The sequence below is a fragment of the Arachis stenosperma genome, chromosome 5 (assembly GCF_014773155.1).
Source record: "Arachis stenosperma cultivar V10309 chromosome 5, arast.V10309.gnm1.PFL2, whole genome shotgun sequence".
Lineage (NCBI taxonomy): Eukaryota > Viridiplantae > Streptophyta > Magnoliopsida > Fabales > Fabaceae > Arachis > Arachis stenosperma.
Genome location: NC_080381.1, coordinates 70010792 through 70027129, shown reverse-complemented (window position 1 = coordinate 70027129; position 16338 = coordinate 70010792). Strand labels below are relative to the sequence as shown.

At 45.0% G+C, this 16338-nt stretch overlaps 1 non-coding gene across 1 annotated transcript; it reads right to left on the bottom strand.

Annotated features, from left to right (window-relative positions):
* Positions 1–11282: 11282 nt before the first annotated feature.
* Positions 11283–11386, bottom strand: LOC130932205 (small nucleolar RNA R71). Its single transcript, XR_009067366.1, has one exon. It is a non-coding gene; the product is annotated as a small nucleolar RNA R71 (small nucleolar RNA).
* Positions 11387–16338: the final 4952 nt, after the last annotated feature.

The following is a 16338-nucleotide window of genomic DNA, read 5'->3' as shown; positions in this document are numbered from 1 at the left end:
TTTTTTATTTTCTTTTCAAAAAGTTTTCAAAAATATTTTTCAAAATTTCTCACTTGTTTTCAAAAATTTTCAGAGTTTTCAAGAATGAATCCTAGAGTTTCATATAACATGTTTTAGCTTGGCTGGCTATTAAGCCATGTCTAATTCCTGGGATTTTGATTGAGGACTATGAATTCATTACTTCCTTTTTCCAAAATATGTTTTCGAAAAATTTATTAAGAAAATACAAAAAAATCATAAAATCATAAAAATCAAAAAATATTTTGTGTTTCTTGTTTGAGTTTAGTGTCAATTTTTTAGTTTGGCATCAATTGCATGCTTTAAAAATTTTTTGCATTTTTTTTTTCGAAAATTCATGCATTCATAGTGTTCTTCATGATCTTCAAGTTGTTCTTGGTAAGTCTTCTTATTTGATCTTGATGTTTTCTTGTTTTGTGTCTTTTATTGTTTTTCATATGCATTTTTGCATTCATTTTGTTTAAGCATTAAAGATTTCTAAGTTTGGTGTCTTGCATGTTTTCTTTGCATCAAAAATTTTTCAAAAATATGTTCTTGATGTTCCTTATGATCTTCAAAGTGTTCTTGGTGTTCATCTTGACATTCATAGTGTTCTTGCATGCATCATGAGTTTTGATTCATAATTTTCATGTTGTGAGTCATTTTTGTTGTTTTTCTCTCTCATCATTAAAAATTCAAAAATAAAAAAATATCTTTTCTTTTTTTCTCTCAAAATTTCAAAAATTTGGGTTGACTTAGTCAAAAATTTTTAAAATTAGTTGTTTCTTGTAAGTCAAGTCAAATTTTCAAATTTTAAAAATCTTATCTTATTAAAACTTTTTCAAAAATCAAATCTTTTTCATTTTTTTATTTAATTTTCAAAAATTTAATTCTTTAAAATATTTTTCAAAAATCTTTTTCTTAGTTTTATCTTTATTTTCAAAAATTATGCTAACAATTAATATGATTGATTCAAAAATTTAAAGTTTGTTACTTTCTTGTTAAGAAAGGTTCAATCTTTAAAATTCTAGAATTTTATCTTTTAGTTTTGTTACGGCCTGGCCCATGGGCCGACCCGACCCACCTACCACCCGACCTGAGCGGTCAGACAATGCGCCCATATTAGACCCGCACACGCGTCCGGGACAGCTGGCCACCACAGCTGTACAGGGAAGTTTCGAAGAAGGTGGGTTCTGCCCTCGTGGGACCCACATTTGACATAGTATATAAGGGGAGGGTCCTACCCCTCCCCCAAGGTACGTCACAGATTCTACCTAACCCATTTCTCACCTGCACACTAACTGACTAGATTGTCGGAGTGTCACCCCCTCCTTCCACAGCGAGAGCTCGGCAGCTCAGCAGACCGGATCCAAGCGCGATCATGATCGAAGCGTCCCCAGTTCAACATATTCCACCCGAATCGTCCAGTAACTGCACAACCGAACATTGGCGCTGTCTGTGGGGACGCCTAAATGGACGTCGTGCCGGGCGCCGGAGACCAAGGTCGAGGAGCCGGAGCAAAGGGGGCAGCCTCCGTCGCCTCGCCAAGAGGACGGCGAAGGTCCCCCCATCAACGCACTGAAGCACACGCAAGGACGCGACCCTTCGGAGGAACTGGCGGCGACAGTGCCAGAATAATGCAAGAGCTACGTCACAGGGTCCAGAACGTGGAACGGCAGCTAGCCGACCAGGAGCACGACCGACGAACCACCGATCCTAGCTACTCCCCATCTCCTGAAAGCCAAGAGAGAGACTCCCACCGAAGTCGTCTATGACATGCCTCCGCATCCCGAACGAAAGCGGAGAGCACTCGAGAAGAGTCACCCATCCCGAGAAGACGAAATGACACAATCATCTACTCCCGAGGCAAGGAAACGCGCTACACGGGACGAGATCGCGAAGATGGGGAAGAGAGGTCCGAGAGGACACGGCGACCCGTGATAATGGGCGCCACCCCATTCCATCGATCCATCCTCGAAGTCCGGTTGCCGAAGCACTTCGACAAACCAACGGACATGAGGTACGTGGAACCCAAGACCCTTTGGAACACCTCACAGCCTTCGAAGCAAGGATGAATCTGGAGGGAATAGGGGATGAGGTGAGGTGCCGAGCCTTCCTGGTGACCCTGGCAGGACCCGCGATCAGATGGTTTAACGGCCTCCCGCAGGGGTCCATCTATGGGTTTTCGGACATCAGCCGTGCCTTCCTAGCCCAATTTACAACACGAATAGCAAAGGCAAAGCACCCGATCAACCTTCTGGGGATAACCCAGAGACAGGGAGAGCCGACCAGAAAATACCTGGACCGGTTCAACGACGAATGCTTGGAAATTGACGACCTAACCGATTCGGTGGCCAGCCTTTGTCTGACGAACGGCCTCCTCAACGAGAACTTTCGAAAGCACCTTACCACGAAACCAGTTTGGATGATGCACAAGATCCAAACGGTAGCCAAGGAGTACGTAAATGACGAGGAAGTCAGCCAAGTCGTGGCTGCCAATAAACGGCACTCCGGCTACAACCAACCTAGGCAACAAGGTAATGGAGAAAGACAAAAAGAACAAGCCAGGGAAGGAGCGCCGAGCAAGGCACCCAGGCCATTCCCCCGGGTCGGGAAATTCACCAACTACACTCCGCTCACTCTTCCCATCATGGAAGTTTATCAGCAAATTGCCGAGAAAGGAATCCTGCCGAAGCCCCGACCACTCAAGGATTGTACGGGGGGAAACAAGAACTTCTATTGTGACTATCACAAGGGCTATGGTCACCAAACACAGGACTGTTTTGACCTGAAAGATGCACTAGAACAAGCGATAAGGGAGGGTAAGCTAACAGAATTCTCCCATCTTATAAGGGAGCCAAGGAGGCGTCATCGCGACCAAGACGAAGAAGGCAAAACCCGGTCGGCAAAGCGGCAACAAGAGCCAGAAGATAGAGATCACGGCCTCACCGTGATAAACGTAGTCACGGCCAAAAATGCCGTGCCAAGGTCGCGATCGGTGTACAAAAAAGATGCTAAGGTTTTGGCGGTCTCCTCCTCGCTGGTGCGAAGCTCTAAGAAGCCCCCTTCCATTTCTTTCAGCCCGGAAGACCAGTGGTTCGACGAGGCCCCTGAAAGCCCACCCATGGTCATCACGGCCAGAGTGGGAACCGGTCTCGTCAAACGAATCCTTGTCGACACGGGGGCAGACTCGAATATCATGTTCCGCAACGTGTTTGACGCACTGGGGCTAAGGGACGCTGACCTGTCGACTCACCAGCACGGGATCATTGGTTTGGGCGACCACTTCATCAAACGGTCTCAGTGGGACAGGCTCAAGGCCAAAGATCGGCGATGGCAGAGTTCATGGTCCTCCGAGATTCCACCGCCTACAACATCATCTTGGGAAGGAAGACGATTAACAATGTTGAAGCAATAATCAACACAAAGCTGCTAGTCTTGAAGTTTGTTACCGATGACGGATCTATAGGGTCCATAAGAGGAGACCTTGAGACGGCAGTCGCTTGCGACAACGCCAGCCTCTCCCTAAGGAAGAAATCCAAAGAGGCGTCCGGGGTGTTCCTAGCTGACCTGGACGCCAGAGTAGACGACAAACCCAGACCGGAACTAGAGGGGGACCTGGAAAAATTCATGGTTGGCGACACAGAGGAAAAATTCACGTTCGTCAACAGGAATCTCCCACATGAATTGAAGGAGCCCTTGGTCGAAATGATCAGGGCCAATAGGGATTTGTTTGCCTGGACACCGGCCGACATGCCAGGCATAGACCCCGAAATTATGTCACACCACCTGGCCGTCAAGTCGGAAGCATGCCCGGTAGACCAACAGAGGAGAAAGATGTCACGGGAGAGGGCAGAGGAGGTGGCCAGGCAGACGGCTAGCCTCCTAGAAGCAAGTTTCATACGAGAACTAGACTACTCGACGTGGCTCTCGAATGTAGTTCTAGTAAAGAAGCACAGCGGCAAATGGAGAATGTGCGTAGACTACTCCGACCTTAACAAGGTATGCCCTAAAGATTGTTTCCCCCTGCCCAACATAGACGCACTCGTCGACGCTGCGGCGGGCTACCGTTATCTGAGCTTCATGGACGCCTACTCCGGCTACAATCAGATACCGATGCACCATCCCGACAAGGACAAAACAGCATTTATAACGCCGGGGGGAACCTTCTGTTATAAGGTGATGCCATTCGGCCTAAAAAACACAGGGGCAACATACCAAAGGCTGATGAACAAGATATTCCATGACCTCAAAGGCAAAACCATGGAAGTCTATGTAGACGACATCCTCGCGAAAACAACGCGACCCGACGACCTCCTGAATGACCTGGCAAATGTATTCGCGTCTCTTCGACAACAAGGCATGAGGCTCAACCCCCTCAAGTGTGCCTTCGCCATGGAAGCTGGAAAGTTCCTAGGATTCATGATAACCCAAAGAGGGGTAGAAGCCAACCCGGAGAAAAGCCAAGCGATACTCCAGATGAAGAGCCCAGGTTGTATCAAGGACGTCCAGAGATTGGCAGGGCGACTGACCTCGTTATCCCATTTTCTCGGAGCTTCGGCAACAAAGGCCCTGCCCTTCTTTAACCTCATGAAGAAAGGGATAGCATTCGAATGGACGCCCGCATGCGAGGAAGCCTTTAGACACTTCAAGGAAATCCTGGCGGCACCCCCTGTGCTCGGAAAGCCAAAGGACGGGGAGCCATTATATCTATACCTCGCCATAACAGGAGAAGCCATGGCCGCGGTTCTAGTGCGAGAAGAAGGGAGGGCTCAACAACCAGTCTATTTCGTGAGCAGAGCCCTACAAGGGGCAAAACTAAGGTACAGCAAACTGGAAAAGCTAGCTTTGGCACTCTTGACCTCTTCACGGAGGTTAAAGCAATACTTCCAAGGTCACCAGGTTATCGTAAGAACAGACCAGAGAATCCGACAAGTACTTCAAAAACCCGATTTGGCGGGAAGGATGATGACTTGGTCCATTGAACTTTCCCAATACGACATACGATACGAACCCCGGCAAGCAATCAAGGCGCAAGCAATGGCAGATTTTCTAGTAGAAGTAACGGGAGATCCAACCGAAGAAACGAGCACACGGTGGAAGCTCCACGTGGACGGAGCCTCCAACCAGACGTCCGGGGGCGCCGGGATCATTCTGGAAAGCCCAGCTGGGGTCGTATACGAGCAGTCGATCAGGTTTGAATTTCCCATCTCGAACAACCAAGCAGAATACGAAGCCCTCATAGGAGGCTTAGCCCTAGCAATGGAAGTCGGAGCAACGAGGTTGGAAAGATGTAGCGATTCACAAGTCGTCACCTCCCAAGTAAACGGGAGCTATCAAGCCAGAGACTCATTATTACAAAAGTACTTGGAAAAGGTCAAGGATTTGAGCCAAAAGTTTGAAGAGGTCACGATCCACCACGTGCCCAGAGAAAGGAACACACGGGCAGATCTCCTATCAAAACTGGCCAGCACCAAGCTGGGAGAGGGTAACCGATCTCTCATCCAAGGTATGATGAGGGAGCCGGCGGTCACTCTGCACCTATCAAAGCTAGGCCCCTCATGGATGGACCCCATCACCAGCTTCTTAGAAAACGGCAAATTTCCTGACGACGAAAAGGATGCCACGAAACTGAGAAGGGAAGCGGCCAAGTACGCGATCATCCAGGGACAGCTATTCAAGAAAGGACTCAACCAGCCCCTACAGAAATGCCTACACCCCGACCAGACGAACTACGTCCTTAGGGAAGTCCATGAGGGTTGCTGTGGACATCACATAGGGGGCAAAGCCTTAGCAAGGAAGTTAATTCGAGCTGGGTACTATTGGCCATCAATGATGGCAGACTCCAGAGAATTCGTCAGAAAATGCGCCAAGTGTCAAGAAAATGCCAATTTCCACAGGGCCCCGGCCTCCGAGCTAAGCCTGCTAACGTCTTCCCGACCATTCTCACAATAGGGAGTCGATCTCTTGGGGCCCTTCCCAGTTGGTCCTGGACAAGTCAAGTACCTCATAGTCGCCATTGACTACTACACCAAATGGATAGAAGCTGAGCCGCTGGCCAGCATATCCTCATCCAATTGCAGGAAATTCATGTGGAGGCAGGTGATAACGCGGTTCGGGATCCCGGAGATCGTTATCTCGGACAACGGCACACAATTTACCGACAAGAAGTTCACGGAGTTCCTCACTGGCCTGGGTATAAGACAGAAGTTCTCCTCGGTAGAGCACCCCCAAACCAACGGACAGGTGGAGTCCACGAACAAGATTATCTTGTTAGGACTTAAGAAGCGACTGGATAATAAAAAAGGTGCTTGGGCCGACGAGCTTGCCTCGGTCCTCTAGTCTTACTAAACAACCGAACAGTCCTCCACCAAGGAGACCCCGTTCTGACTGACATATGGGTTAGATGCGGTAATACCCGTGGAAATCAGGGAACCGAGCCCGCGACTACTTTTGAAAAGAGTGGGGGAAGCCGTGGAGAAGGACCTGATAGATGAAGCCAGAGAAATGGCCCACTTGACGGAAACAGCGCTGAAGCAAAGAATGGCCCTACGCTACAACACCAAAGTGCTCAAAAGAGAGTTTGAACCGAACGATCTCGTCCTAAGGCATAACGACATTGGCTTGCCGACCCCAGGAGTGGGCAAGCTGGCGGCAAACTGGGAAGGCCCCTAAAGAATCAAAGAAGTGATGGGTAAAGGCGCTTTCAAGTTAGAAAGGCTCGATGGCAAAGAAGTCCCAAGAACGTGGAACGCGAACAACTTGAGGAGATTCTACTCCTAGCACATGTGGCGACATGCCGACTAATCGAGTTAAGTATTTAATTCACGGAATTGTACTTTTCGTTATGGCCTACGGGCCTTTTATGCAATTACCGAATAAGATATACTTGTGCAAATTTTGTTTATTTTGTTTTGCTCGCTTTTTCTGGACAACCCAGTACGCAAGCAAATTCCTCACAACTCGACAACGATGCACGGCCCCGGGACTGATCACCCCGGTAGCCCATCAATCACCACAATAGCAAACGGCTACACTACAAAGCCACAGCTTGGCTCCACGAACAGCAACTACAAGCCAATAACGGTGAATATGAACGACAATACAACCAGACGAATAAAAAAGTATTAATTATGATAAAGTGGGCAAACAACCCAATAAAACAACTGTTCACCAAAGCCAAAACAAAACGGCCAACCAAAAGTTTTATACAGAACAAGAAGAATCATTTTTTAGGAACGTCAACAATCTTGCCGTCCTTGATCACCTTGAAGACTCCAATCACCGACGTGTCGAAATCAGGAGCAACAATTTTGACCTGAGCTTTAAGGGGCTCCTCGGTTGCCAGGATCGCGCCCTTCCCCTGCTTGACGACGTCTTTATACTTGGTTTTCAACGCTGCGAGCTCAGCTTCGACAGCTTGCTTTTCCTTCTCCAACGCGGCTGCCCGCCCTTGGGCCATGCCAACCTAACTCTCCAAAGTCATCTCCCGCTCAACAAGACGGGAAACCGTGGCGTTCGACTCTTCCAATTTCTTCTCAGCAGTAGAGGCCTTCTTCTCGGCAGCAGATGCTTTCTTCTCGGTAGCGTCAAGCTTCTCATTAGATTGGGTCAGCTGCTCCCGGAGAGTTTCAACTTCACATTTGAGCTCATTATTGGCCTTTCCAGCAGACTCCAACCTCCTGCGAAGAGATTCCATCCCAGATAACTCGAACTCGGCTTTCCGAGCTATCACCGCGCTGTGCAAGAGGGTACGATACATCCACATCGCTTGCCCGGCAAGAGATGACTCGTGGAAGTGCTCCTCAGTCCCGGGGATCAATTGAGAATCTATAAAATTCCCCGCGTCAAAATTTTTCTCCATCACAGTGAGAACCCCCTCGGGACTGCTGGACGTCCTCCTCCTTTTGAGGCTGGGTACTTCCTCCACCTCATCATCGGCAACGGGGTTGGACGTCGAACCCCCAGTGCCGACCACTTCGCGAAAGGGGGAAACGCGCACTTCCCTGTCACTTTGAGCCAAGGCACCCGGAGCCGAGGTACCGGTCTCATCGGCCACAGCCCCTTGCTCAGAAGTGGCCTTGCTCTTGTCCTCAGGGGGAGCAGCCAACTTCTCATTGCCCGCCTCGTCGTCACTTGCACATAAGAAGGTTTGGAACAAGTTGGGGAGACCCGTTATCTCGGCAGGCATTCCCACTGTAACGAGGAAAGGAAATCCTTTAGTCACAATGAAATAATGGGAAAAGCAAGAAACTAAAAACAAAGCAAATAAAGACTTCTCACAAATATAGCTCCGACCGGCTTCCCGGTCACCCATGAGGAGGTGAGGATTCACGTGATTCCTCCCGAAGATTGCCAGTAACACATCGGCAATCTTCCTATCCACCGCAGACATGCCCTTGTAGGATACTTTAACGAAGGCATTGGACCCCGCCCCGAAGCTCCAATAGGTCGGGATAAGGCGTGCCCCCTCCAACGACAACCAAAAAGGATGATGACCTTTGACAGGGCGAACTTTGAAATATTTATCTTTGAATCCGTGATAGGAGTCCTCAAACAAACCAAAAATCCTCCGACCCTGGGCAGATCGGAAGGACATGAACCCCTTCTTATGCTTCCCTTCCTTCGAAGGGTTTGTAAGGTTGAAAAAGAAAAGAAAAATATCTACGGACACCGGCAACTCGAGATATTCACAAACCATCTCAAAACAGCAGATTGAAGCCCAACTGTTCGGATGCAACTGTGACGGTGCCACGGAAACCCGGCCAAGAAGCGCCATTTGGAAAGCGAAAAACGGAATACGAACCCCCACTTGATTAAACATGGATTTGTAGAACCAAATCCAATCGGCAACTCGTGGAGCGTGGAAGTTGAGCTCGTAAAAGCGCTCGTGAGGAGCCAGGACGAAGACGTCGTAGTTGGACTCCTCGTCGGTTCCTCCGCATAGATACTCGTTTTGACGAAACTCGGTGAGCTCCTCCTCGCCCATTTGATTGGGGGAGTCCCTTACATCAGAAATAACCCAGGCGTAGGGGTCAGATGCCGTGGGAGAAGGGGAAGCCCGGGAGGCGGTGCGAGCCATACCTACACGGGGGGACCATCCAGTCAGTCTAAGAGGTCGGGTGCTCGGAGCGAATACAGAAGCTACACTCAGTCTATTCCGCAACTAAGGCTAAACACGGTTAAAAATGATAAGACCCAAGCAAAGTTACTCTATAATGGCAACCCCCCCTAACACACCTACTTAGGACCTAAGATCAGCCATCATGCAAGATAAGAATACGGCATGCACAAAAAGGAAGTAATGGCAGAAGCAAAAAGAAGGCAAAAGAAATTACCTGTCCTGATAGCAAAAATTCGGAAGAAAGACAACAACGCCGCCCTGGAACTGCAGAGGGAGAAGGAGATGGGAATGATTGAATCGAAAGCGAAGGGATAGAAACCAAATGAACACCAGAAGCATCACAAACTGTTTAAAACCACCACCAAAAGGAGCGCGAAAGTCGAGGGGCATATTAGTCTTTCCACGAAGGATTTTAAACCCATTATGAGCATTTAATGCTCGATGCGAATAACGAGGCGATAAATGACAGCACCAGCAACAAACAGGCACGCGCACAAAAGGCACGTCCCCTCCACGGGCGGCCGACCTAGCGAGAACACATAGAGACAGAAATAACACGCCACCAACAGCCTACGCGACTATTGCTGGTGCATTGGGGGCACTGTTACGGCCTGGCCCAAAAAGGGACTTGGGCCGACCCGACCCACCTACCACCCGACCTGAACGGTCGGACAATGCGCCCATATTAGACCCACACACGCGTCCGGGACAGCTGGCCACCACAGCTGTACAGGGAAGCTTCGAAGAAGGTGGGTTCTGCCCTCGTGGGACCCACATCTGACATAGTTTATAAGGGGAGGGTCCTACCCCTCCCCCAAAGTACGTCACAGATTCTACCTAACCCATTTCTCACCTGCACACTAACTGACTAGAGCGTCGGAGTGTCTTTGCAGGTGACACCCCCTCCTTCCACAGCGAAAGCTCGGCAGCTCGGCAGACTGGATCCAAGCGCGATCGTGATCGAAGTGTCCCCAGTTCTACATATTCCACCCGAATCGTCCGGTAACCGCACAACCGAACAAGTTTCTTGTTAGTCAAGTAATTAATTTTAATTTTAAAAATCAAATCTTTTTCAAAATATCTTTTTCAACCATATCTTTTTAATCATATCTTTTTTTTTTAATTTTATCTTTTTCAAAAATTTGATTTCAAAATATCTTATCTAACTTCTTATCTTCTTATCTTTTCAAATTTGATTTTAATATCTTTTTCAACTAATTAATTAACTTTTTGTTTGTTTCTTATCTTTTTCAAAACCACCTAACTATTTTTCCCTCTCTAATTTTCGAAAATATCTCATCTCTTTTTCAAAAATTCTTTTTAATTAATTAATTATTTTAAATTTTAATTTTAATTTTATCTTCCCTTTTTATTTTCGAAAATCCTTTAACTCCTTTTCAAAATTTATTTTCGAAAATCTCTCCCTCTCTCATCTTATTCTATCTATTTATTCATTTACTAACACCTCTCTTCACCTCTCTTCATCTCAAATCACTGCCTCTATCCTCACCCATGTGTTTGAATTCTTTTTTCTTTATTCCCTTCTTCTTCTACTGATAATAAGGAACCTCTTTACTGTGACATAGAGGATTCCTCTTCCTTTTTCTATTCTCTTCTTTCTCATATGAGTAGGAACAAGGAAAAAGGCATTCTTATTGAAGCTGATCCAGAACCTGAAAGGATTCTGAAGAGGAAACTAAGAGAAGCTAAATTACAATAATCCAGAGACAACCTTACTGAGATTTTCAAACAAGAAAAGGAGATGGCAGCCGAACCCAACAACAATGATGCAAGGAGGATGCTTGGTGATTATACTAAACCTACATCCAAATTTGATGGAAGAAGCATCTCAATTCCTGCCATTGGAGCAAACAATTTTGAGCTGAAACCTCAACTAGTTGCTCTGATGCAACAGAACTGCAAGTTTCATGGACTTTCATAAAAAGATCCCTATCTGTTTTTAACTGAGTTCTTGCAGATCTGTGAGACTGTTAAGACTAATGGAGTAGATCCTGAAGTCTACAGGCTCATGCTTTTCCCTTTTGCTGTAAGAGACAGAGCTAGAACATGGTTAGACTCACAACATAAAGATAGCCTGGACTCCTGGGATAAGTTGGTCACGGCCTTCTTGGGTAAATTCTTCCCTCCTCAAAAGCTGAGCAAGCTTAGAGTGGATATTCAGACCTTCAAGCAAAAAGATGGTGAATTCCTCTATGAAGCTTGGGAAAGATACAAGTAGATGACCAAAAAGTGTCCTTCTGACATGTTTTCAGAATGGACCATAATAGATATATTCTATTATGGTCTATATGAGCTTTCCAATATGTCATTGGACCATTCTACAGGTGGATCCATTCACCTAAAGAAAATACCTGCAGAAGCTCAGGAACTTATTGACATAGTTGCAAATAACCAATTCATGTACACTTCTGAGAGGAATTCCGTGAAAAATAGGACGCCTCAGAGGAAGGAAGTTCTTGAGATTGATGCTCTGAATTCCATATTGGCTCAGAACAAAATGTTGACTCAGCAAGACAACATGATTTCTCAAAGTCTGAATGGATGGCAAAATGCACCCAACAGTACTAAAGAGGCATCTTCTGAAGAAGAAGCTTATGATCATGAGAACCTTGCAATGGCAGAGGTAAATTACATGGGTGAACCTTATGGAAACACCTATAATTCATCATGGAGAAATCATCCAAATTTCTCATGGAAAGATCAACAAAAGCCTCAACAAAGCTTTAATAATGGTGGAAGAAACAGATTTAGCAATAGCAAGCCTTTTCCATCATCTTCTCAGCAATAGACAGAGAATTCTGAACAAAGCTCCTCTAACTTATCAAACATAGTCTCTAATCTGTCTATGGCCACTTTAAGTTTCATGAGTGAAACAAGATCCTCCATCAGAAATTTGGAGGTACAAGTGGGCCAGCTGAGTAAGAAAATCACTGAAACTCCTCCTAGTACTCTCACAAGCAATACTGAAGAGAATCCAAAAAAGAGAGTGCAAGGCCATTGACATAGTCAACACGGCCGAATCTAGAGAGGAAAGAGAGGACGTGAATCCCAATGAGGAAGACCTCATGGGACGTCTCTCAAGCAAGAAGGAGTTCCCTATTGAGGACCTAAAGGAATCTGAGGCTTATATAAAGACCATAGAGATTCCATTAAACCTCCTTCTGCCATTCATGAGCTCTGAAGACTATTCTTCCTCTGAAGAGGATGAAGATGTAACTGGAGAGCAAGTTGCTCAATATCTAGGAGCTATCATGAAGCTGAATGCCAAGTTGTTTGGTAATGAGACTTAGGAAGGTGAACCTCCCTTGCTCATTAGTGAACTAGATACATGGGTTCAGCAAACTTTACCTCAAAAGAGACAAGACCCTGGTAAATTCTTAATACCATGTACCATAGGCACCATGACCTTTAACAAGGCTCTGTGTGACCTAAGGTCAGGCATAAACCTTATGCCACTCTCTGTAATGGAGAAGCTGGGGATCATTGAGGTACAGCCTGCCATATTCTCATTACAAATGGCAGACATGTCAGTAAGACAAGCTTATGGATTAGTAGAGGACGTGTTAGTAAAGGTTAAGGGCCTTTACATCCCTGCTGATTTCATAATCTTAGACACTAGGAAGGAGGAGGATGAATGCATCATCCTGGGAAGACCTTTCCTAGCCACAACAGGAACTGTGATAGATGTTAACAAAGGAGAATTAGTCCTTCAATTGAATGGGGACTACCTTGTGTTTAAGACCCAAAGGTGTTCTTCTGTATACATGGAGAGGAAGCATGAAAAGCTTCTTTCAATATAGAGTCAAACAAAGCCCCCACAATCAAACTTTAAGTTTGGTGTTGGGAGGCCACAACCAAACTCTAAGTTTGGTGTTGAACCCCCATATTCAAACTCTAAGTTTGGTGTTGGGAGGCCCTCATCATGCTCTGAACATCTGTGAGGCTCCATGAGAGCCCACTGTCATGCTAGTGACATTAAATGAGCGCTTTTTAGGAGGCAACCCAATTTTTATTTATCTAATTTTATTTTTATTTTATTGTTATTTTGTGTTTTATTAGGTTCATGATCATGTGGAGTCACAAAAAAAAATACAAAAATTAAAAACAGAATCAAAAACAGCAGAAGAAAAATCACACCTTGGAGGAAGGACTTACTGGCGTTTAAACGCCAGTAAGGAGCATCTGGCTGGCGTTCAACGCCAGAACAGAGCATGAATCTGGCGTTGAACGCCAGAAACAAGCATGGAACTGGCGTTCAACGCCAGAAACATCCTGCACATGGGCGTTGAACGCCCAAAACAAGCATCAATCCGGCGTCTAAACGTTAGACTTGTATGCAAAGGCATTCTACATGCCTAATTGATGCAGGGATGTAAATTCTTGACATCTCAGGATCTGTGGACCCCACAGGATCCCCACCTACCTCCACTCACCTTCCCTCCTCATAATCCTATATCACCCTTTCCTTAGAACCCTTCACCAATCACTTCAATCTCTCTTCCTCATCACCTCTTCACCACTCACATCCATCCACTCTTTCCCATAAACCCCACCTACCTTCGAAATTCAAAATTCTTACCCATCAAAACCCATCCTAAATAGCCGAACCTACTCCCTCTCTCCTCACTATATAAACCCCTCAATTCTTCTTAATTTTCACACAACACAACCCTCTCTTCTCCTTCTTGGCCGAATACACCTACCCCCTCTCCTCCATATTTTCTTCTTCTTCTTCTTCTCTTCTTTCTTCTCTTGCTCGAAGGCGAGCAATTTTCTAAGTTTGGTGTGGTAAAAGCATAGCTTTTTGTTTTTCCATAACCATTGATGGCACCTAAGGCCAGAGAATCCTCTAGAAAAGGAAAAGGGAAGACAAAAGCTTCCACCTCCGAGTCATGGGAGATAGAAAGATTCATCTCCAAAGCCCATCAAGACTACTTCTATGATGTTGTGGCCAAGAAGAAGGTGATCCCCGAGGTCCTTTTCAAGCTCAAGAAAAATGAGTATCCGAAAATCCAACATGAGATCCAAAGAAGAGGTTGGGAAGTTCTAACCAACCCCATGCAACAAGTCAGAATCTTAATGATTCAAGAGTTCTATGCCAATGCATGGATCACTAGGAACCATGATCAAAGTATGAACCCGAATCCAAAGAACTATCTTACAATGGTTCGGGGGAAAACTTAGATTTTAATCCGAAAAATGTGAGGTTGGCATTCAACTTGCCCATGATGCAAGGAGATGAACGCCTCTACACTAGAAGGGTCAACTTTGATCAAAGGTTGGACCAAGTCTTCATGGACATATGTGTGGAAGGAGCTCAATGGAAAAGAGACTCAAGAGGCAAGCCAGTTTAATTGAGAAGACTAGACCTACTAGCAACCGATCTGAAGTTACTGTGGATCGGGCCATCATGATTCATAGCATCATGAATGGAGAGGAAGTAGAAGTTCATGAAGTCATCTCCCTTGAATTCTACAAAATAGCCGAAAAGCCCTCCACCATGGCAAGGCTAGCTTTTCCTCATCTTATTTGCCATCTACGTTACTCAGCTGGAGTTATCATAGAAGGAGACATCTCCATTGAGGAGGATAAGCCCCTCACTAAGAAAAGAATGGAGCAAACAAGAGAGCCCACTCATGGATCCCAAGAGACGCATGAAGAAGCTCATCACCAAGAAATCTCGTAATACCTCAAGGGATGCACTTTTCTCCCAACAACTATTGGGAACAACTCAACACTTCTCTAGAAGATTTGAGTTACAATATGGATCAATTAAGGGTGGAACATCAAGAGCACTCCATCATTCTTCATGAAATTAGTGAAGATCAAAGAGCAATGAGGGAGGAGCAACAAAGGCAAGGAAGAGACATAGAAGAGCTTAAGGACATCATTGGTCCTTCAAGAAGAAGATGCCACTAAGGTGGACTCAATCCTTGTTCTTATTTCTCTATTTTTCGATTTCTATGCTTTATGTTTATCTATGTTTTGTGTCTCTACTTCATGATCATTAGTATGTAGTAACTATGTCTTAAGGCTATGAATAATTCCATTAATCCTTCACCTCTCTTAAATGAAAAATGTTTTTAATTCAAAAGAACAAGAAGTACATGAATTTCGAATTTATCCTTGAATTTAGTTTAATTATATTGATGTGGTGATAATACTTTTTGTTTTCTAAATGAATGCTTGAACAGTGCATATTTTTTATCTTGTTGTTTATGAATGTTAAAATTGTTGGCTCTTGAAAGAATGATGAACAAAGAGAAATGTTATTGATAATCTGAAAAATCATAAAATTGATTCTTGAAGCAAGAAAAAGTAGTGAAAAAGCAAAGGCTTGCAAAAAAAAAAAGATCCAAGGCTTTGAGCATCAATGGATAGGAGGGCCCAAGGAAATAAAATCCAGGCCTAAGCGGCTAAATCAAGCTGTCCATAACCATGTGCTTGTGTCATGAAGGTCCAAGTGAAAAGCTTGAGACTGAGTGGTTAAGGTCGTGATCCAAAGAAAAAAGAGTGTGCTTAAGAGCTCTGGACACCTCTAACTGGGGACTCTAGCAAAGCTAAGTCACAATCTGAAAAGGTTCACCCAATCATGTGTTTGTGGCATTTATGTATCCGGTGGTAATACTGGAAAACAAAGTGCTTAGGGCCACGGCCAAGACTCATAAAAGTAGCTGTGTTCAAGAATCAACATACTTAACTAGGAGAATTAATAACATTATCTGAACGCTGAGTTCCTATAGATGCCAATCATTCTAAACTTCAAAGGATGAAGTGAGATGCCAAAACTGTTCAGAAGCAAAAAGCTACAAGTCCCGCTCATCTAATTAGAACTAATATTCATTGATATTTTGGAATTTATAGTATATTCTCTTGTTTTTATCCTATTTGATTTTCAGTTGCTTGGGGACAAGCAACAATTTAAGTTTGGTGTTGTGATGAGCGGATAATTTATACGTTTTTTGGCATTATTTTTAGGTAGTTTTTAGTATGATCTAGTTACTTTTAGGGATGCTTTCATTAGTTTTTATGCTAAATTCACATTTCTGGACTTTACTATGAGTTTGTGTATTTTTCTATGATTTCAGGCATTTTCTGGCTGAAATTGAGGGACCTGAGCAAAACTCTGATAAGAAGGCTGACAAAGGACTGCTGATGTTGTTGGAACCTGACCTCCCTGCACTCGAAATGGATTT